Below are 22,149 nucleotides of genomic sequence, written 5' to 3'. Positions count from 1 at the left end.
ATGACCACAAAATAATTCACGAAACCTCCACAAAATGCCACAAAAGAAAAGTCACCTAAAATAAAAAATATCACCAAAAAATCGCAAATACCAAATATGACACAAAATGTCACACAAATGCCAAATAACAAATACACACATTAAAAACATGTCACAAAAAATGTCAAATGACACAAAAACTGTCAAATGAATGCCACAAAAATGTCAAATGCCACAAAAAATGTCGAATGCCACAAAAATGTCAAATGCCACGCAAAAAAATGCAACAACAAATTAGCTTATCTCCACTGCAACGACCAAAGAGCTTACCCTGATTGATCACATCTACGCATCACAACCAGGCAATTGCCACCAGTCAGGTGTACTGCAGACATACAGCTATCACAATAAGGTATATACTGTGTTTTGACTTCGGCATCAGCAAGAAGTGAGTGATGGGCAAAGCTCTAAAGCCATGCCTCTACCTATACCAACACTCCTGGTCTGTCAAATCCAACTCTACCCCAATGACCTCCATCATGTCCACATGGACATCTTAGCAGCCTACCTTCGTAGGTGGCGCCTGCAGCTCAGCATTGGCAAGACGGTGTTGGCAGCTTATCACCTCAACAACAGCGAAGCAGAAAGGGAACCGGATGTGTTCATGGACAACCACCTGGAGTTCCAGCAAGCCCCAAGGTATCTGGATAGGACACTGTCTTTTAAGCAACACCCAGAGGCCAAAGTGTCATCAAGGGTCTCGCCAATCTGATGTCTCGCTGGTACGTCCTGAGATTCCTCTTCCAAGGTACTACGAATCCCCTAGCAAGCCCTGGTCTTCGCTGCAGCCAAACACTGTGCCTCAGCCTGGTGTAGGAGCCCACATGCCAAAAAGGTTGATGCTGCCATTTAGCAATGTCCCCCCCGATCATAACTGGTTGCCTGAATCCCACCTGAATGTTCTACTTCCCAATCTTAGCAGGAATCGCCTCAACCGGCCTCCAACGAGAGGCTGCTTACCCTCACATCCTCGCCCTAAGGAAAGCCCAGAAACATGATTGGCATATCCTGCATGACACCTCTATGACAGCGTTGCCTCCAAACTGACTCAAGTCCCGCCGCCCATTCAACAAGAGATGCTCAGTTCTATCCCTGAGGACCTGTCTTCAAAGGCATGGATGGAGGCATCCTGGAAGCAGGAGTGGGGAGTCTTCTGCATGGGCCCACACGTTGTCACCACTACATCTGGGACCCAGGAGACAGCATCAAAGGAGGAAGATCTGCCACGCCGGCAATTGACCTAGCTGAACCGACTGCGTGCTAGGGTTCAACACTTCAAAACATGCATGAAGAGTGGGGCCTGGCAGACAGCACAGTATGCTTGAGCAGACAGCTGATCACATAATCACCTCTCTGTGTCCTCTACAGATCACCATCGGAGGCCGGTCTCTTTGATGTGGGACCTGAGACGAGGGCGTTGCTGCACGTCATTGAGCTGGACATCTGATGATGATACACGAAAGAAGAAGACGCCCAAGTCTCGTACAATTATGTAATATCTGTTTGCTTTTGTTTGTAATAAATGTTTCATGTTGTCTTGTCCAAATTGTTGATCCCCTCCCCCCCACCTTTGTGGGGGGGAGGGGGTGTCCCCACTCTCGGCCTGCACCTTGTCGTGGTGAGTGGGCTTTAAACCAAGACAGGCCATTTAACCACAGTTGTAAGGTAACTAAGTACTTTTACTCAAGTACTGTACTTAAGTAAAATGTAGATATTTTTTACTGGAGCACAATTTTCGCTACCTTTACTTCTACTCCGCTACATCTCAAATGTAAATATTATATTTCTACTTCATTGCAATTATTTGAAAACTTTAGATACGTGTTACTTTGTAGATTTTGAGCATTACGAAACATACATTAACCACTTCAGCCCTATATAGCCTACCACTTCAGCCCTATATACATTATATATATATATATCAAAGTTTGAATTATATATATAATTCAAACCACCTCCTTCCACCACCAGAAAACTCACAATGTGTCGAATCGCGACGCGTTGTGAGTTTGTAGATCTGCTATTTTCAAATAGCCAAAATGTACATAGGGCTGAAGTGGATAATGTATGTTTTGTAATAATAATCCAAATTTACAAAGTAACTAAAGTTTTCAAATGCGTGCAGTGGAGTAAAAGTACAATATTTGCCTCTGAGATGTAGGGAGTAGAAGTAAAAGTATTGAAAATTGGAAATACTCCACAAGTAAAAAATACCTCAACATTGTACTTAAGTAAATGTACTTTACACCACTGCAGCTATGCAACACAAGCAGGTTACCGATGGCTCGTTGAGCCTGTGCATTTGACCCTGATTTGACCGCATAGGCAATCAACAGCAACTAATTAATGGCAGCAGTAACCGCTTGTGTTTTGTCTGTGTCTTGTGTGTATGTGTGTAGGCCAGTGGTTCTCAACCAGTGGTCCGGGGACCACCAGTGGTTCTTGAGGGGGTTCCAGGTGGTCCCCAGCTAAATGATGGAGAGTTGGTAACCAAATGGACCCTTATAGATCTGTAACTCTTGAGAGCGTAAAATGATACCAAATGGTCTATCCAACTGAATTGACTTCTAAGTTCCACTTCTCCTCAAAAGGACAACTTTAGTTTCCATCCTCAATGACAAGCCTAATATTATTATTGCATTTTGGCTATATGCAATAACTGCAAGCCAATTCAGTATTTGGCTTATTTTCTTGAATTCCTATTTATTTTGTTGCCAATAATTCAACTGTAAGCCAGTGTTTTTGAGACATATTGTCTTTGATTGCTACACAATAAATAGTAAAAATAAATTCTACATGAATAAATAATAATACAAAAGAAAATAATAATAAAATCAAATGAATGCAATTATTGTGTCCGCCAGGGCGAAAGGCATGGAGAGAGAGTATGTTTTGCATACACAAAATGACACACGAACGGGTGGACAGAGAGGAGGTACAACATACTCTCGTCATGCCTTCGGCCTGGTGGAGGCAACAAACCAAAACAAAAGGCACTGGTCTGGTTCTCCTGGTTTTACTAAGACAGGGTTCAAATCCCTGTGGTGCCCTGCTCATGGTTTGCGTTGCATTTACATTTTCATGGTTTATATGCACTCTAGTTACTACAGGGGTTCTCAACCTTTTCAGGCCGCGACCCCCAAAATAATGATATTATTTCTCGCGACCCCCCGCGTGCACGCGCGCGGTCCCGTTCGCGCGCGCGAAGGTTATTTAATTATAATAGGTTGTTTGATAATTGTTTATTATCAAAACATTTTTGCAAAAAGTGGGGTAAATTGAGTAAATTAACTGATAAAACGTGAATTAATGATAACATTAAAAAATATTTTGTAAAAAAAAAAAAAAAAAAAAGTTTTTTTTTATTTTTTAAATTCACCAAAAAAACTGGTGACCCCCCCCCAAATTATTTGGCGACCCCCCTGGGGGTCGCGACCCCCAGGTTGAGAACCACTGTATTACAGGATTAAGACGCACTTGGAGAGTTTTGTGGCCGCAGCAGAGCGCGGCGCGCACAGAGCTGCACGAAAGCATGATGGAACAACCTTGAATATACAGCCATACTGTAACTAACAATCATCCAGTAGTGTAAAGTAACTAAGTACATTTACTCAAGTATTGTTCTTAAGTACAATTGTGAGGTACTTTTACTTACTAGATTATTTCTAGTAAGTAAAAGGAGGGGCCATTCCATTCCAGCGTACCGCAAGCGGAGCTAATACCATTAGACGGCCCAATCTAGTGGTATCGGCCCAAGGAACCATCACGCCAGAAGGAAATGTTTGGATCGGGGCGGTGCATCTGATCTGGCGCAGCGCTCAGGTCCTGGACCTGGTGAGACGAAGGAGGAGCCCGGCCAGGAGACAACCCACAGTGCCTAGTCCCTCCACGTGCCAGAGCCTCCCCGAGTCCCGGCAGAGTACTTCCGGAGAAGCGGACTGAGTGGCCCTGTCTTTCCCTATAGGACTGACCGTGGGTGCTACTGGGACGTAAGTCGGGGCTTGATCAACCCTGGCTGGGTCACCTGGGCGAGGGTGTATGTTGTATGTTGCGAGACCCGAAACACCCTATGACCCCAGGCTACAACACTGATGATGCGTCCCAGTTGCATCCATGTGATGTATTTCTTTATTAGTTATTCTATTTATAGTGGCTCATAGGAATTTATAGACTACGTGACAACCAGGAATAGTTTGGTGACCACAGGAGAGACTGTTGACAGCCGGAATGTAGACGGCATCCCGGGAGCAGTATGGGTTAGCGCCCCATGCTGTGTCTTCCGTGAGGAAGAAGCCCAAAAAACCCGCGGTGAGGCCTTTAGGAGGGCCATTCCATTCCAGCGTACCGCAAGCGGAGCTAATACCATTAGACGGCCCAATCTAGTGGTATCGGCCCAAGGAACCATCACGCCAGAAGGAAATGTTTGGATCGGGGCGGTGCATCTGATCTGGCGCAGCGCTCAGGTCCTGGACCTGGTGAGACGAAGGAGGAGCCCGGCCAGGAGACAACCCACAGTGCCTAGTCCCTCCACGTGCCAGAGCCTCCCCGAGTCCCGGCAGAGTACTTCCGGAGAAGCGGACTGAGTGGCCCTGTCTTTCCCTATAGGACTGACCGTGGGTGCTACTGGGACGTAAGTCGGGGCTTGATCAACCCTGGCTGGGTCACCTGGGCGAGGGTGTATGTTGTATGTTGCGAGACCCGAAACACCCTATGACCCCAGGCTACAACACTGATGATGCGTCCCAGTTGCATCCATGTGATGTATTTCTTTATTCCAATTTTCTGTAGGCTACTTTTACTTCTACTCCACTACATCTCAGAGGCAAATGTTGTACCTCTATGTTAATAGTTAGGCTACTTTGTAGATTTTGATTCGGCTAATAGGCTGCTACAAAAACACACATTAAACACTTCAGCTCTATACATTTCGGCCATTTGAAAATAGCCGATCTACAAGCTTACAATGTGTCCCCAATCATCTTAATAGCCTATGAAGCAACAATGAAAAGAAACCCAGCAATGACCCAGCAATGATGACCCCTTACCTTCTCTGTCACGTTGTTTGAGCAGTGTGAGGGAGAGCAACATTTAACAGGGTGGCATGCAGCAGGGTGTCTCTGCTAGCCTCCCCTCCCCTCCCCTCCCCTCCCCTCCTCTCCCCTCCCCTCCCCTCCCCTCCTCTCCTCTCCTCTCCTCTCCGCCCCCTCCTCTCCTCTCCTTTCCGCCCCCTCCTCTCATCCCCTCCTCTCCTCTATTCCCTCTCCTCTCCTCTCCTCTGCAGGTGCTGACGACGCTCAAAAGTTATAACAAAAATTAAGTATTTATTAAGAAATGAGGTTACAAGCAAAGATAGACTTTAGTCTCAAAGAAAGATGGAGTCAAACCGGTACAGACAGACAGAACCTAAGTTCAGAAGCTACTGCAGTCAAAACACAAGTTAGGTCTTCGCAAAGAGTAGGTTATGCAAGAGAGCTGGCAAAAAAGCCAATCGCAAAATGATCGCCCGATAATACTATAGTCCATCGCTTTTTGCCATGTCATTATGACAACCACCCCCTTTAGCTGAACCCTGACCCCTAGCTGACCCTTCTGTTGACATAAAGGAAGAAGGCACTGTGGGTCAATCACATGTCAGATAAAGTTCAGTGACTCTCTATCGACTCAGCAGACAGTTTTAGTTCCACATCATTTAGATATCATTTGATTAGACATTTAAAATGACAGCATATTTCAAAGCAAAGCTAGGTTTCTCTTCAGCACTTTAGACTGTAATAGCCTTTAATATACAGCCAGTGATGGAAAAAGTACTCACATTTCGTACTTACAGTAGGTAAATGTAGAAATATTCTGTTACATGTAAAAGTCCGGAATTAAAATGTACTTGAGTAAAAGTAGCGGTATCAAAGTACTCATTATTCAGAATGGCCTGTTTGATAGTATAAAATGTATAAAAATCTTTTGAAAATAGCTGATCTACAAGCTCACAATGCATCGCACCACAACACATTGTGAGCTTGTAGATATTTTCAAATGACCGAAATGTATAGGGCTGAAGTGGTTGCTGTACGTTTTGTAATAATCTACACAGCATGCGCCCAGGGCAGAACCCCTGGAATGTAACAACAATGTGAACAATGGAGTACAAATCACTCACTATATCATCCTGGAATATACAAGGTTTGAGGTCGACTGCCCTTGGCATCAAGAGCAGAACCCCAGACTTTGCCAAAGAGATTGCAAACATAGACATCATTGTTCTACAAGAGACATGGCACAGAGGGGACGGCCCCACTGGCTGTCCTATTGGCTACAGAGAACTAGTGGTACCATCTACAAAGCTGGCAGGAGTCACCCAGGGAAGGGACTCTGGAGGTATGCTAATATGATACAAATCAGAACTAATCCACGCCATTAAGCTAGTCAAAACTGGAACTTCTTCCATCTGGCTAGAAATAAACAAGGAACTTACCACAACCGAAAAAAATATCTACCTGTGTGCCACCTACATCCCCCCAATTGAATCCCCTTACTTTACAGAGGACTTTTTCCCCACACTAGAAGAGGATATCAGCCGTTTCCAGGCACACGGTCACATTGTAATTTGTGGAGACCTAAATGCCAGAACAGGACAAGGGTCTGACACCCTCAACACACAGGGAAACAAACACTTACCAGGAGGGGGAAACATCAGCTCCCCAACATGTCCCCCGAGATACAATCACGACAAAACAACAAACAAACATGGGTCACAACTGCTACAGCTCTGTCGCTCACTAGGTCTGTACATCGTTAACGGTAGACTCCGAGGGGACTCCTTCGGTAGATATACATACAGCTGGGAGGCATGCGATAATCCGACAGACCTTTTCTCCGACTATGTGGCATCCGCGTGCGGTTAGGGTTAGGGTGCGGGTTTGGTTCGGGTTTAGTATTGAAACGTCGGAGCGCTGCGCTGTCGGAGGAATGCGCTGTCGGACTAACGTACTGCACCCCATACAGCTCATCCCTGGGAAACACGGTAGATTACTTTATCACTGACATAAACCTGGCATCGCTCAGAGCTTTCACAGTCAGCCCGCAAACACCCCTGTCAGACCACAACAGAACCACAGCCTATCTAAACAGATCAACACACAGACACAAAGAACAAACGCCAAACAAACTACATACTTTAAAGAAAACGTTACAAATGGAATGAACATAGCGCAGAAGCTTTCCAAAATGCTATTAGGCAAAAACAAGTCGAATCACAACTGGATCAGTTCCTATAAAAAACCTTTGAAGATAACAGTGAAAGTGTAAACAGGGCAGTAGAAGGGGAGGCATGCGTTAATCCGACAGACCTTTTCTCCGACTATGTGCCGCAATCATATATTTGAACTAACAGCCTCACTAGCAAACCTAAAAGTGTCAAACAGGAAAGCCAGAAAAAATGTTGAGAATGACAAATGGTACGATAATGACTGCAATAATCTCAGGAAAAAATTAAGGAAACTATCAAACCAAAAACAAAGAGACCCAGACAACCACAACACACGTCTCCAATATGGGGAAACACTGAAACAATACAAGAATACAGTAAGAGAAAAAAGAGATCAACATGTTAGAAACCAACTGCAAGATATCAAGGATTCCATACAGACAAACAGCTTCTGGGAAAACTGGAACAGACTTAATAAGCTAAAACAGGACAAACTACCCATCCAAAATGGAGATATATGGGTGAACCATTTCTTCTAGCCTCTTTGGCCCAATCGAGAAGAACAAAGAGCAAAAACAAATAAAAGATAAACTACAAAACCTAGTGATAGAGTTAAATCTCGTTATAATAATTATCATAATGTGTCTAGGGTCATAAACCTGCTTAAAATGTTAATTTAATATAATGTGTCATATTGGCCTAAATCAGTCATGTACATTAGTCTATCCTCCTATTTCTCCTGTCTCTCATTCAAGGTTAAAGCAGCTGGCTACAGACTTTCTGTGGCTATCTGTTGGCTCCTCAAGTTATGTCAATATGGAAATGTTTTGAGAACACTATCTTGGTGTTCTTCTCCAATGCATAACCCTTCTTTCAGTGTCACAAAGTCACCACTGACCAGTGACTGGCAGTGTTGTAGTGCTAATTTTGGAAGTGAGGGAGCGCACCCCCCCATGATTAAAAAATGTAAGAAAAATTAAAATTAAAACAGAAGAAAAAAAGAAGTGAGGGAGCGCCGCTCCCCCGCGTCCCCCCTCCACTACACCCCTGGTGACTGGTCAGAGCCGAGGTCAACGTGTTGTTTGAAACATCTGGACGCTGTTTGTCCAAAGATAAACTGTCGCACCATCATCATCGTCATCTGACGACGACGTAATCATCACTCTCATCCAATCCAAGAAGTCCACCTTCGCCCGGAAACTCATCTATGTCACATCCTATGATGTCATTGTTTATGTTACCTAAATGATAACGGGCCATGTAAAAGTCCAGTTTTGGCATGCTATGTTGAAGAGAGACACGACCGATGATGCCTTGCAATGCCTGTGATACTGTAACCTTCCCAGTCTCTCTGTCTGTTAATACAAGATATTTCACTACATCCAATGGCTGCCTGTGTTCGAGTCTGAATTTTCTTTGTCGCCTTTATGAAACATGTCTGGTACTTTGTGTGGGTGATAAGGAAAAAACAGCTCCATCACAGACTATGCACCCACTGCACACAAAATGAAGTGGAAACCGAGCTACAGATGTGCCACTTCAAAACTTCACACGTTACTGTTCTTTCCCTGAAAGTGCCCTGAAAATGCATTTTTAGCCGCATGCGCTAGCGTCGGCTCTATATACAGCACCAGTCTTAGTCCGACACCCGAGTGAAAAGTCTCGACACCTGAGTCAAAAGTGTCGACACCTAAGTCTCATTGGCTGTCCTGGCTGTCCATCACACTTAGACACGTTAGTCAACGAATTAGACGAGACGAAAATGCTAGGGCCGGACGAATGGAGAAGAGATCCAATCAGAATTACTCTTTTTGAGGGACTAGTTGGGAAGGGATCCAATCAGAACAATCCTCATTGTTAAGTTAGGTTGAACCACCCGGAAGCACACCATATTAGGGGCCAGCATGGACGAACAGAAATCACAACAAGGCAACGCACGGAGTTACACACCTGAGAGAGAGAGAGAAAGGGAGACAGCTTCAGCCAGGATGGTTAGCCTAAATGCTAGCGTGCTTCATTAGACCTAGTTTGGCTATTAAGTTATTATTTGCCCATGTTCACACTGACTTCAATCTTAGCTATTGTTGGGAAGACCCGTGTGGTGTCACAAAATGTTGCCACCACTTATATAAAAAACATTAGAGCGTTAATTTGCGACGCTAAATGTTGCCAGGTTTGGCGAGAGAAACAAGCAATCCAAAAAACAAGTAATCAGGTCTATGAAAAGATTGGGGCCAAAAAAGCCTGCCACATGCGGCTTTATTATGACTTTGGTCATACTTGTTTTCCTCCCTGTTCTGCCCTTAAAAGTGCACTGTTTTGCCCCTGAAAAGAAGTTGTCACTACACACCCCCGTTTTTCCCTTCGAACAGACATCCATATACATGAGAACAAAAGAATGTGTGTTGAAGAAGGTGTCAGACTCATTATGAGGCGAAAGGTGATTTGAAGAGGTCCTTGACCAGTTGCTCAAATTAATTAGCATCATAAAAGCAGTGATCATCAAAATAATTCAGCATTTTAAATGCCCTTCTTTGTCCCTCTTATTGCCCTGGGAATCCGCTGAAAATGTACTGTCTTGCCGATGGCAGGACATTTGAAGTTTTGAAATGGCACATCTGTACACTTCCTAACCGTCTGTCCATTGTACCAAGCCATCAGAGACACATACTTCCCACAGATTACAACCACACACGGAGATTTTGAAAACATGACCAATGACAAAAAACTCCCATATCTGCTGGGCGAAGTACAACAATGTGCAAACACAGCAGCAAGATTCGTGAGTTGCTGTGATAGGAGAAGGATATCAAACGGAACACAAGCACCCTAAAGACTAATCATTGTGTATATTCCTGCACTAGACCTGCACCCAGTGATCTTGGTACATAGAAATTGATCTATTGAAGATTCTGACTTTCAAATGTACATATTTTTTCTTTTGATTGTATTGCTGTATTGTTGTATTGTGCTTTCTGCTTTGGCAATGTAAACGTATGTTTTCTCATGCCAATAAAGCCCTTTGAATTGAATTGAATTGAATTGAAAATTGAATAATCAAAATCGACAAGGTAATTAGTAACTAATGTTTTCGCATTGTTGTGGGAGTAAAAAGTACAATATTTGCCTCTAGTAGGGGGTGCTAACCACGAAAAATGGCCAAATCGTTACGCGGCGGATAAAAGCATGAAATTTGATACAGATGTCCCTTGGGTCATCCTAAAACATCCTAGAAGGGGTGCCCAAAAAAATCTTAAACAGGAAGTGAGTTATGGACAAAATTCAAAATGGCCACCTAAACTGTTGACCGTTGACTCAAAAGACACCAAAATAATCTCCAAAAAGCATACAATTTGGCACCTATGTCCCTTGGGTCATCCTAAGACATCCTAGAAGGGGTGCCCAAAGGAATCTGAAACAGGAAGTGAGTTATTGACGAAATTGAAAATGGCCGCCTAGTGTTGTCGATTGACTCAAAAGACAACTAAATAATCTCATAAAAGCATACAATTTGGCACACATGTCCCTTTGGTCATCCTAAGACATCCTAGAAGGGGTGCCCAAAAAAATCTTAAACAGGAAGTGAGTTATTGACAAATTTTAAAATGACCGCCTACAATGTTATCGATTGACTCAAAAGACAACTAAAGAATCTCATAAAAGCATACAATTTGGCATACATGTCCCTTGGGTCATCCCAAGACATCCCAGAAGGGGTGCCCAAAAAAATCTTAAACAGGAAGTGAGTTATTGACAAAATTGAAAATAACCGCCTACAGTGTTGTCAATTGACTCAACAGACAACTAAAGAATCTCATAAAAGCATACAATTTGGCATACATGTCCCTTGGGTCATCCTAAGACATCCTAGAAGGGGTGCCTGAAATGATCTGAAACAGGAAGTGAGTTATTGACTAAATTGAAAATGGCCGTGTACAGTGTTGACAGATGATGCAAAAGACACTCATAAAAAATTATCTCATAAAAGCATGACATTTGGTACAAATGTCCCTTGGGTTATCTGAATGCATCTTAAGGGGTGCCAAAAAAAGTTTTAATAGTCTCTCAATGGAAAACACTCCTCCCCCACGGGCTGCACTGCTACAACATTCAAATCGAGCAGTTTGCCAATCTGGCATTTGGTCCAGAAAGCTATGCAATCTCTACCATCTCCTGACAAATATGGATTGATTAAAGTCGCTGATTTGTGGACACCTTTGTGGACACTCTTGCCAGAGGCTGCCAAAGTTTGTAGAGAACTCAAGTGTGGCTGCAAAGCTGAGCCCTTCTGTTCGAGAAAGTGTAGATGCCGGGATGCTGGGTTACCTTGCAGAGCATTATGCCAATGTGCTGGTAATTGCAAAATGGCACACATGAATACATGTAGTTACTAAACAGTAATGATCAAGAAGAAAATACATAAGATAGAGTGTAAAACCAGCAAGAAGATGTAGAGTGCAAAATAAATAAGATGCAGAGAGTAAAATAAGAATATGCAGAGTAAGATAAGATGCAGAGTAAAATAAATAAGTATGTAGAGAGTTAGATAAATAAAGAAGATTCAAAGACTAAAATAAAAAAATAATGCAGAAAGTAAAATAAATAAGATGATGTTGAAATGAAAACAGAAGGTAGACTACAAAATACGGCAGGTTATGCACTGCATAACCTGTCGTATTGAGTCTGCATAGTATGCAGACTGCCGTGGTCAACTGTTTAAAGAGCCATTCAGAATTTCTTCAACATGGTCCCTTCCTAAAAAGTTTAACAAACAAGCAAACAAACAAATAGATAACCCCTTCTAGGATATATTAAGAAGCACTCAATGTACGTACCAAATGGTACACTTTTATGATGTCCCTTTATGTTTTCTTTTGTGTCAACTGCTTTAGGCGGTCACTTCCTGTTTAAAACCTCTTTGGGCACCCCTTGTAGGATGCGTTCAGATCACCCAAGGGACATTTGTACCACATTTCATGCTTTTATGAGATTCTTTAGGTATCTTGCATCATCTTTCACACTGTAGACGGCCATTTTCAATTCAGTCAATAACTCACTTCCTGTTTCAGATCATTTTTGAGCACCCCTTATAGGATGTGTTAGGATGACCCAAGGGACATATGTGCCAAATTGTATGCTTTTTGGAGATTCTATAGGCTTTTTGAGCCAATCGCCAACACTGTAGGCGGCCATTTTCAATTTTGTCAATAACTCACTTCCTGTTGAAGACTTTTTTGGGCACCCCTTCTAGGATGTCTTAGGATGACCCAAGGGACATGTATGCCAAATGTTATGCTTTTTGGAGATTCTTTAGTTGTCTTTTGAGTCAATCGACAACACTAGGCGGCCATTTTCAATTTCGTCAATAACTCACTTCCTGTTTCAGATTTTTTTGGGCACCCCTTCTAGGATGTCTTAGGATGACCTAAGGGACATGTGTGCCAAATTTTATGCTTTTCGGAGATTCTTTTGGTGTCTTTTGAGTCAACGGTCAACAGTTTAGGTGGCCATTTTGGATTTTGTCCATAACTCACTTCCTGTTTAAGATTTTTTTGGGCACCCCTTCTAGGATGTTTTAGGATGACCCAAGGGACATCTGTATCAAATTTCATGCTTTTATCCGCCGCGTAACGATTTTTCACTTAGCACCCCCTACTACTCTGAGATGTTGAGTAGAAGTAAAAGTACTGAAAATGTATAGCCTACTCCAGTAAAGTTAAAATATACCCCAAAATTGTACTTAAGTATAGGCTACAGAAGCCTACTTGAATAAATGTACAGTACTTAGTTACCACCACTGAATCAGCCTACTGTAACAAACATATTTAAGGAAGTAAAGAAACCCACTTACCCCTTACATACCTTCTCTGTCAAGTTGTGTGAGGAATATGAACAGTGGCCGAACAACTGAAAGCCGGGCCGGCCCGGCTTTCATAGCACATTGTGCACGTGTGCTTCCATGCTTGTGTGCGTGCGTGCGTGTCAGTCAGTCAGTCAGTCAGTCAGTCAGTCAGTCAGTCAGTCAGTTAGCTAGTTAGTTAATAACTAATAGTTAGTAGCTAACTAATTAACTAACTAACCAAATAACATCATGGGGTAAAAACACAACATTGATGTAAATCATTGAACTAACACAGTGATAAATGTTAACAGTGTGTTCACTTTAACATCTGACTCCGTTCATCTGTTTGTATTCAACGGTCTATGTTGCCCTCATGTGGACAAAATGAATAAATACAAGTGGAAGTCATTAATAAATAAAAAATGTACTCAGTTAATAAAATAAGAACAAGATGACACAATATGGCACTAGTTTCTACAATATAGCTGTTAAGATCTACAAGCTCACAATGAGACGCATTCTGAGCTTGTAGATCTGCTATTTTTGGCGACACCGTCATAGAACAGAGCATAAAGTAAACATTAAAACAAATTTATTTTGAAAAAAGAGCGGAAGCGTTCGAGTTGCATTTGATGAGAGACTTGACACGTGATGTGGTTTTATTTTGACGAGAAAACGAAAGTGCTCTCATGGTGTGTTGCGTGTGGCCATGACATGTACTGTATCATTCATTCAATCACTGACTCAACCATTCACTAAACACCACTGTCTCTCCTCTCACTCAGGCTGGCACACCTGCAGCTGAACCGTAATTGCTGCCGCCCCAATCAAGGCACTATAAAGCCAGCCAGCTTCAGTCCCTCTGCAGACACAGCAACACATCAGTTCCCACACCCTTGTTTTGTTCTGGCTACAAAGCCTTTTCTTGAAGTTAGTTTGTTAACTTTAGTTTGGCCTGGAGATGGCCGGCAGTTCCCTGTTTTCGTTTAGTTCTTAGTTTAGTATTGCTATTTTGTTAGGTATGGAGGGGGGAGCAGCTTCGGCGTCCCTATAGGGGGTGACCTGGTCCCCCCTTCTATTTCGTTTTGCTGGCATTTCCAGGCCTCCTTTTGGTTCATTCATTCATTTGGTAAAGTATTCCTCATATTGTTTGTTTATTTCCATTGTGGGAGTTGAATAAAATGATTTAAATCTTTGCTATTTGTTTGGTGTCCAATTTATGTTGGGGTCTCCACTTCGAGCCATTGGTTTATCGTAGTACTGTGTGGAGACTGTAACATAATGGGGGCTCGTCAAAACTATTTTTTTTTCTAGTTGAGTAAGTTTAATTTTGTTGGTGTGCACATTTAATTTGAAGGTTTGGATTTATGTTGTCCACCTTCATTAAAATTCATTCAATTAGTTTGCGCTATCTTTTGTTTCCAAAGTATATCAGTTGCATCAGCACTAAGTTAATTTAACTTATGACTACTGAGTTTCTGATAAATTTGTTATTTGCATTGGTAGACCCAAGTTTGTACACACCACTTTATTAAGACACCACTTTTTCTGAGTGTTGTGTTGGGCAGTGTTTTTCACTTGCTGGTTCTGTGTCTCATCAAGCGTTGGCTTTTTTGCCTCTTTGTATTTTTTTTTCTCAAGCGTTTATGTGGTTTAGGCCTACATTGCTTTTGCAATTTTTCCACTTGTTTTTGTCGCCTTGCGATTAAAGTTTCAATACAGAAAGGTTAAAAGTAAAATTTTAGTTTAAGCTGGACAATTTTGTCAAACAGCCTTACCTTGAAGCATGCAGAAAATGTACCAAGGATAACTTAATTTCTATTGCTGATCACTACAAGGTCACGGTCTCAAAGACCCTAGCAAAGAAAACTGTAAAGCATGAAGTGCATACTGCATTGTTTGAGCAAGGCATGTTGCCAGATCCTGGTCTAGCCGCTTCACTGGCAAAACAGGCTGCTCCTGATCAAAGCATTAGGAGGTTGGAATTGGAGCTAGAGATGCGCCGGATAAACTTGCAGATTTAGGAAATTGAGAGGGCAGCTAAACTTGAAGAGCAAATGCTCAAGTTTAATGTTCAAATGAAGCAGATGGAGTTCAATTCAGTGAACTTTGTTGCACAGCCTGCTCCTGACCAATATCCATGTGATTTGCAATCTGAATTTGATGCAAACAAGTGTATCGACATGATCCCTCCGTTCAATGGAAAGGATGTGGATAAGTATTTCCTGGAGTTCGAGTGCATGGCAAATGCCTTACAATGGCCCAAAAATGTTTGGTGGTTGTTGATGCAGTGTGTACAAAGCCCAGGAGGTATATTGGTCTATGGCACCAGATGATAGCATCAGCTATGCTAAGGTCAAAGCCGCTGTGCTCGGAGCATATAATATGGTCCCTCTGTTAGAGAACTCTGACTTGGCTGTGAAATGTCCAAATATGTTTCCCGTCTGTGCTACTACTCGTGCGGCGAGAGAGCATCGGAAACTATCTAAGAATGAGGAGGTGGATTTGGGTGACAGTTTTCTGTCCGACTGTTAAGCCGCTCCACCTGTTTCTCATGTACAGTCTATTCATTCCACTTTACCTGAGCTCGACAGTGTTCTCACCAAATGTTCAGCCTCTCTATACCTGTTTCTCCTACGACCTGTGCTTCTTCTCCTTCACCTCAGCTCGATTTGAAGATGTGCAAGTCTCATGAGCAGCTCGTCGGTGACCAAAGCAGAGTGACAAGTCTAACCTCTCTCTCTGAGATTTCGGGAGGGGAGGTGGGAGAAATGTCAGCAGGATTTTTCCAGGGTGATGGGGTGCCTGAATGGCCACCTCCACAACTGTCTGCACAGGAAGGTTGGGGTATGGTGGTACAGACTGTTGTTTTTCAGGCCTATCAAAGTGAAACCTTTAAACTTGCACATGGCAACCCACTCTCTGATCAGTTGGTGGTTAATGGCACCTTCAGGGAGGGGGGAGCAGCTTCGGCGTCCCTATAGGGGGTGGCCTGGTCCCCCCTCCATTCTATTTCGTTTTGCCGGCATCTCCAGGCCTCCTTTTGGTTCATTCATTTGGTAAAGTATTCCTCATATTGTTTGTTTATTTCCATTGTGGGAGTTAAATAAAATTATTTAAATCTTTGCTATTTGTTTGGTGTCCAATTTATGTTGGGGTCTCCACTTCGAGCCATTGGTTTATCGTAGTACTGTGAGTACCGTAACATGGCGTATGATGTGAAGCTTGATCCATGGTGTAAGGGAAATGCAGTCCTGGCGGTGCGTTTTAACAGCGGGCGATTCAGGAGAGTATTCTCCGGAAGTGCATTATATGTCTATGAGAGCCGGCAACTACTTGCGATAGCTGCGCGAAGAGGCGAAGTGGGCGGGGGGACGATGTTGATCTGAAAAGATATTTATCTTTTGGACGATTTCGTCCGGCGATCGTCGGGAGAGTCGCCCGCTGTTAAAACGTATACTGTTAGAATGTAGTCCTTCTAGCGACAAATGGTGTATGGAACATGTACAGTAGTTCTTCTAGTGACCCATGGTGTATGGAACATGTAGTTCTTAAGTGTAGTCCTTGTGGCCACAAAATGGAAGTGCTCACATGGTTTTCGATGTGAAGCATGACACTAAATCCGGTTTTACTTTGAAGAGAAAACGGAAAAGCCTACAAGGTTACTAACGTGTCACTTTGACGCAGCCAGTTAGGATGTTGACAGTGGCTCAGGGGTAGAGTGGCCGGCAGAGCGGCCAGATGGAAGCTGTGAGGTTTCCAGTTCGATCCCAAGTTAGTGTCGAAGTGTCCTTGAGCAAGACACTGAACCCCTACTTGCTCCCGATGAGCAGGTTCCTTGTGTAGCCCCCACAGACAAGTTAGCCAGAACCGGCGTGCAACAGACCTGCCAATCGGGCTCAGCCCTATTGGCATGACTGGTAACACTTCGCACTGGCGAGTGGGAGCCTCGGGTTCAATCCCAGCTCACTGCGTTCCACTACAATCTGGCGTAGTCGGCAGGACGAGGAGTGTAATATCCTCGCGTGAGGAACATGAGGGACGTTGTGTACGGTGGTCCGCGGCGTGAAGTGTGAAGCGCGAGGACGCGCTCCAAAGATCGGGGGGGTGATTGTAGCCCCCACAGACAAGTTAGCCAGAACCGGCGTGCAACAGACCTGCCAATCGGGCTCAGCCCTATTGGCATGACTGGTAACACTTCGGACTGGCGAGTGGGAGCCTCGGGTTCAATCCCAGCTCACTGCGTTCCACTACAATCGCATGGTTTCCTCTGCCATCGGTGTGTGAATGGGTGGATGTAATGCACAATCTATGTAAAGCGATTTGGATAAAAGCGCTATATAAATGCACCATTTACGACGGTGTCGCGTGCCGATAATAGTAGATATACAAGCTCACAACACTTCTAATTGTGATCTTGTAGATCTTAACAGCTTATATTGTACAAACTAGCGCCATATTGAGCGTGGGGTAGTGATTAGCGGGTCGACCCGTAACCCACGGGACCCGCGGGTCAACCCGTTAATAAAGCATGCAATTAATACAACAAAAAAAAACTCCTTCTATAAAGGAACTAATTCAACTTTAAGTTCTGTCAATTATACATGAATTGATTTTAAAATGTAAACTCAAGAAACGCACAATCAATTTCGCTTATTTCATTTTAATACATTTATATTCAGATCAACAGTTTATTGGCTAATTCATTCATCAGCTGCCTCGTTTACCTCTTAATTAAGAACATAAACCATTTAAATCCCTCAGCGTACAGACGGTACTACTCTTTTTGATCAGTGTGAGCTTACAGATGGTACTACTCTTTGCTGGTATTCAGACAGTACTACTCTATTGATGAGTGTGTGCTGGTATTCAGACGGTACGACTCAATTTGAAGAGTGTGTGTGTGTGTGTGTGTGTGTGTGTGTGCGCGCGCACACACACACACACACACACACACACACACACAAAAGAAGCGGCTAGGACGACTTAAGAAAACAAGAAAAACTTGAAGGAAACATCTAAAATACCTAAGTAATGCACATAATCAATTATAAGGTTAAATGGAGCATAAAATGAAATACAATGCCTATACATTTTTTATATGGTTTTGAAATGGAACAGATTACTGTTAGATTACTGTTAGATTAATGTTATTCACATTACATAGATTTTTTTAAACTAAATAATGAAAATATGAATATAAATTGTAATATAATGTCTACGGTGCATATTAGGTAGGACTGCAAAGCAGACAAACCAAAGCAAACACACAAACTACCACATGTTAACACAGCCATCATGTAGCTGTACCAACACACCAGCTAACTGATACATTGTGAACATGATGGTTTCAACGAACAACTCTTTCACAGATCCAAGGGTTAAATGCTTCACACATTCTGTCATTCCATCCTCTTTTAGGCGTGGAAGTCCCATTAAAAATATGATACTCAACACAGTCTTGTTCTTCATGAGTTCTGGGCTCTCTGTTATTAGGCTGACCAGGCAGCCAGTACCTGGAGAAGTAGGGACATTTAATGCATTACACTACCTTTACAAGGATAGTTTTTCACTCAACAATATTTAGATTTTTAATGATATTCTAGACATTAGATGCAAATTAACTAGATAGTGAAGTAAGATAATGCCTTAGTGACAGTGGGTTTGTATTTCACACCATTTAATACCATTTAGAATAATTAAAGCGGCACTATGTAAAAACATTTAATGAATAAAATGTATTTTTTTTCCAATCTGTATGGCAGAGTATGTCAATACAATATAACTTATATAATTGGGGTGGTTGTATTTTGTCTCCCTGCTCTTCTATTGAGACATTTAGATTGTGTGAAAGGTCATGTCTCACCTAGACACAGGATCTGACACAAACAAGATTAAATGTATCTCCTGAGCAAGCAGGCAGGCTCTATTAGCTCAATGGTAAAACACCAGGTTAAAATCTGGGGTAGAAGAGGAAAGTTACATAGTGCAGCTTTAAAGGTAAACCGTGGACTATGATGTTTGATCGACGACATTGTGATACGTAGTGAGAGGAGGGAACAGGTTGAAGAGAGACTGGAAAGGTGGAAGCATGCACTGGAGGGAAGAGGAATAAAAGTCAGCAGGAGTAAGACAGAATATGTGTGCGTGAACGAGAGGGAGGACAATGGAACGGTGATGATCAGTGGTGGAAAAAGTACTCACAAATGTACTTGAGTAAAAGTACAAAAGTATTGGCATCAAAATGTACTTAAAGTACCAAAAGTAAATATTAGCTACTCATTATGCATAATGCAGAATGTCCCGTTTTCAAATTTATAAAAATAATATGAAAATAGCCGATCTACAAGATCACAATGTGTCGCATCGTGACGCATTGTGATCTTGATGGCTATTTTTGGCTTGATGGGCTATTTTTTTTTTTACGCATTGATGGCTATTTTCAAATGGCCGAAATCAAATGTATAGGGTTGAAGTGGTTAATGTATATTTTGAAATCAAAATCAAAATGCAAGTAACTAGTAACTAAACTTTTCAAATAATTGTAGTGGAGTAAAAGTACAATATTTGCCTCTGAGATGTAGTGGAGTAAAAGTAAAAGTATTGAAAATTGGATATACTCAAGTAAAGTAAAAAATACCTAAAAATTGTACTTAAGTACAGTACTTGAGTAAATATACTTAATTACTTTACACCACTGGTGATGATGCATGGAAGGCGAAGGAGTTAAAATACCTGGGGTCAAATATCCAGAGGAAAGGGGAGTGTGAAGTGTGGTGAAGAAGAGAGTGCAGGGTGCAACGGATGGAGGAAAGTGTCAGGAGTGATTTGTGACATAAGGGCACCAGCAAGAGTGAAAGGTAAGATCAGATGAGATGAGATGTATGAGACAGTAGTGAGACCAGCCATGCTGTACGCCTTGGAAACATTGGCACTGACGAAAAGATACAGGTTGTTGCAGAATTGATGATGCTACGATTCTCATTAGGAGTGACAAGGAGGGACAAGATCATCAGACATGACGTTAGATGATCAGCCCAGGTTAGTAGGCTACGCTAGGGGATAAAACAAGACAGACGAGTTTGAGATGGTTTGGACGTGTGCAGAGGAGGGATGAGGTGTACATTGGGACCAAAGATGCTGAAGATGGAGCTGAGGAGAAGAGGAAGGCCAAAGAGGAGGTTTATGGATGCGGTTAGAGAGGTCATGCAGGTGACTGGAGTGACCGAGGACGAAACAGAGAACAGTGACCCCTGTTGAGAATTAGCCGAAAGAAGAAGAATGAGGGTAAAATGAAGATAAGTCTTACGTTGGTGTGGTCAGTTGTGTTCCATCCACCCACTTATATGTTCTTTCATCCTCTCTGTCAGTCAAACCCAGCCACACTCTCTTGCTTACACGTTCAACAAAGTCCTGAACAGAAACGTTGGTTACTGATGTACAAACTGCAATAGATTTGTGTCTCCTCAAAAAAGTATTGCCAGGAAGCAATGCTTTTATTTTTTTGCTATTCTTTTTACCAGGCACCACATGTGTAAAAGATTATATTTATGACATTGCACGTATATATGTTTTGATATTGTGCCTTCTTGTAACTTACTTTCTTTCCCTCGTTTGTTTCTTTCTCTATTCATAAGACAATTTTTGTGAAAATGCTAAATGTTCCCCTTTTTACACCTGTAAACTTGTGATGTGACAAAGTTGAGGCTGAAGCTGAAAGTGGAATAGATTACAACACACACAAATGTACATGCAGGCACGCACGCACCCTTGGCACGCACGCATGTACGCACGCACAGAAACACACACACACCATACCTGTTTTTCTTGGCTGTTTATGACAATCAGGTCTGATTGTCTGTCTCTACACCACTGTCTACTCTCCTCCCAATTTTTTGTCTCAGTAGAGATGTAGAAACAATCTTTGTAAAATTTCTGCCATCCAGGTGATTCTAACAACAAAACAACAAACTTAGCCCCTGTTCTTTCATGTGATAAAATGCATTACAAATTAATGAACAACATGATATAAAAATGACAAAAAACATTGATGTCTCACTGACCACAGAGTCTCATTTTCAGGTCATCTCTCTCTTCAGTCACGTTGTTATACTTGTTCTGTAACTGGTCCAATCTCGTCTGTAACTTGTCAAAACTAGTTTGTAACAGTTGTTTCTGTTCAGTCAGTTGGTTATAACTGGTCTGTAACTGGCCTTTCTGTTCAGTCAAGTTGTTATGTTGGTTCTGTAACTGGTCAAAACTGGTCTGTAACTGGTCTTTCTGTTCATTCAGTTGGTTATGTCTGGTCTGTAACTGGTCAAAACGGGTTTGTAATAGTTTTTTCTGTTCAGTCATTTGGTTATAACGGGTTTGTAACTGGTCAAAACTGGTCTGTGATTGGCCTTTCTGTCTTGTAAGTTGGTTATAATTGGTCTGTAAATGGCCTTTCTGTTCAGTCATTTGGTTATAACGGGTCTGTAACTTGTCAAAACTATTTTGTAACAGTTTTTTCTGTTCAGTCAGTTGGTTATAACTGGTCTGTAACTGGCTTTTCTGTTCAGTCAAGTTGTTATGTTGGTTCTGTAACTTGTCAAAACTGGTCTGTAACTGGTCTTTCTGTTCAGTCAGTTGGTTATGTCTGGTCTGTAACTGGTCAAAACTGGTTTGTACTAGTTTCTTCTGTTCAGTCATTTGGTTATAACGGGTCTGTAACTGGTCAAAACTGGCCTGTAACTGGCCTTTCTGCTCAGTCAGTTGGTTATGTCTGGTCTGTAACTGGTCAAAACTGGTCTGCACCTGATCTTTCTGTTCAGTCAGTTGGTTATGTCTGGTCTGTAACTGGTTAAAACCGGTCTGTAATTGGTCTCTGTCTCCAGTCAGATTGTTGTTCCTGGCATGTAATTGGTTGTAACTGGTCACTAGTTGCTCTCTCTCCGTCTTGAAGGACTGATCTGTATTGACACATGACATGTTATTGACATTACAGCGACACAAGTTGACAGTCACTTGTACAAGAAAGTGAAAAGTAATGTCACGTAGGATGAGATGTACACATACACACTCACAG

At 42.3% G+C, this 22,149-nt stretch overlaps 1 protein-coding gene across 1 annotated transcript in view; it reads right to left on the bottom strand.

Annotated features, from left to right (window-relative positions):
- Positions 1-13,136, bottom strand: part of LOC311034981 (acetylcholinesterase-like) — a 36,934-nt gene extending 23,798 nt beyond the window's left edge. The window contains exon 1 of the mRNA XM_084043024.1: positions 13,103-13,136. The gene's annotated coding sequence lies outside the window, so the exon portion shown is untranslated. The remainder of the gene's footprint in view (positions 1-13,102) is intronic.
- Positions 13,137-22,149: the final 9,013 nt, after the last annotated feature.

Source organism: Gymnoscopelus microlampas (genome assembly GCF_963454915.1).
Source record: "Gymnoscopelus microlampas genome assembly, chromosome: 19".
Lineage (NCBI taxonomy): Eukaryota > Metazoa > Chordata > Actinopteri > Myctophiformes > Myctophidae > Gymnoscopelus > Gymnoscopelus microlampas.
Note: the sequence above shows the minus strand (reverse complement) of the source record. Positions and strands in the feature narration are given on the sequence as shown.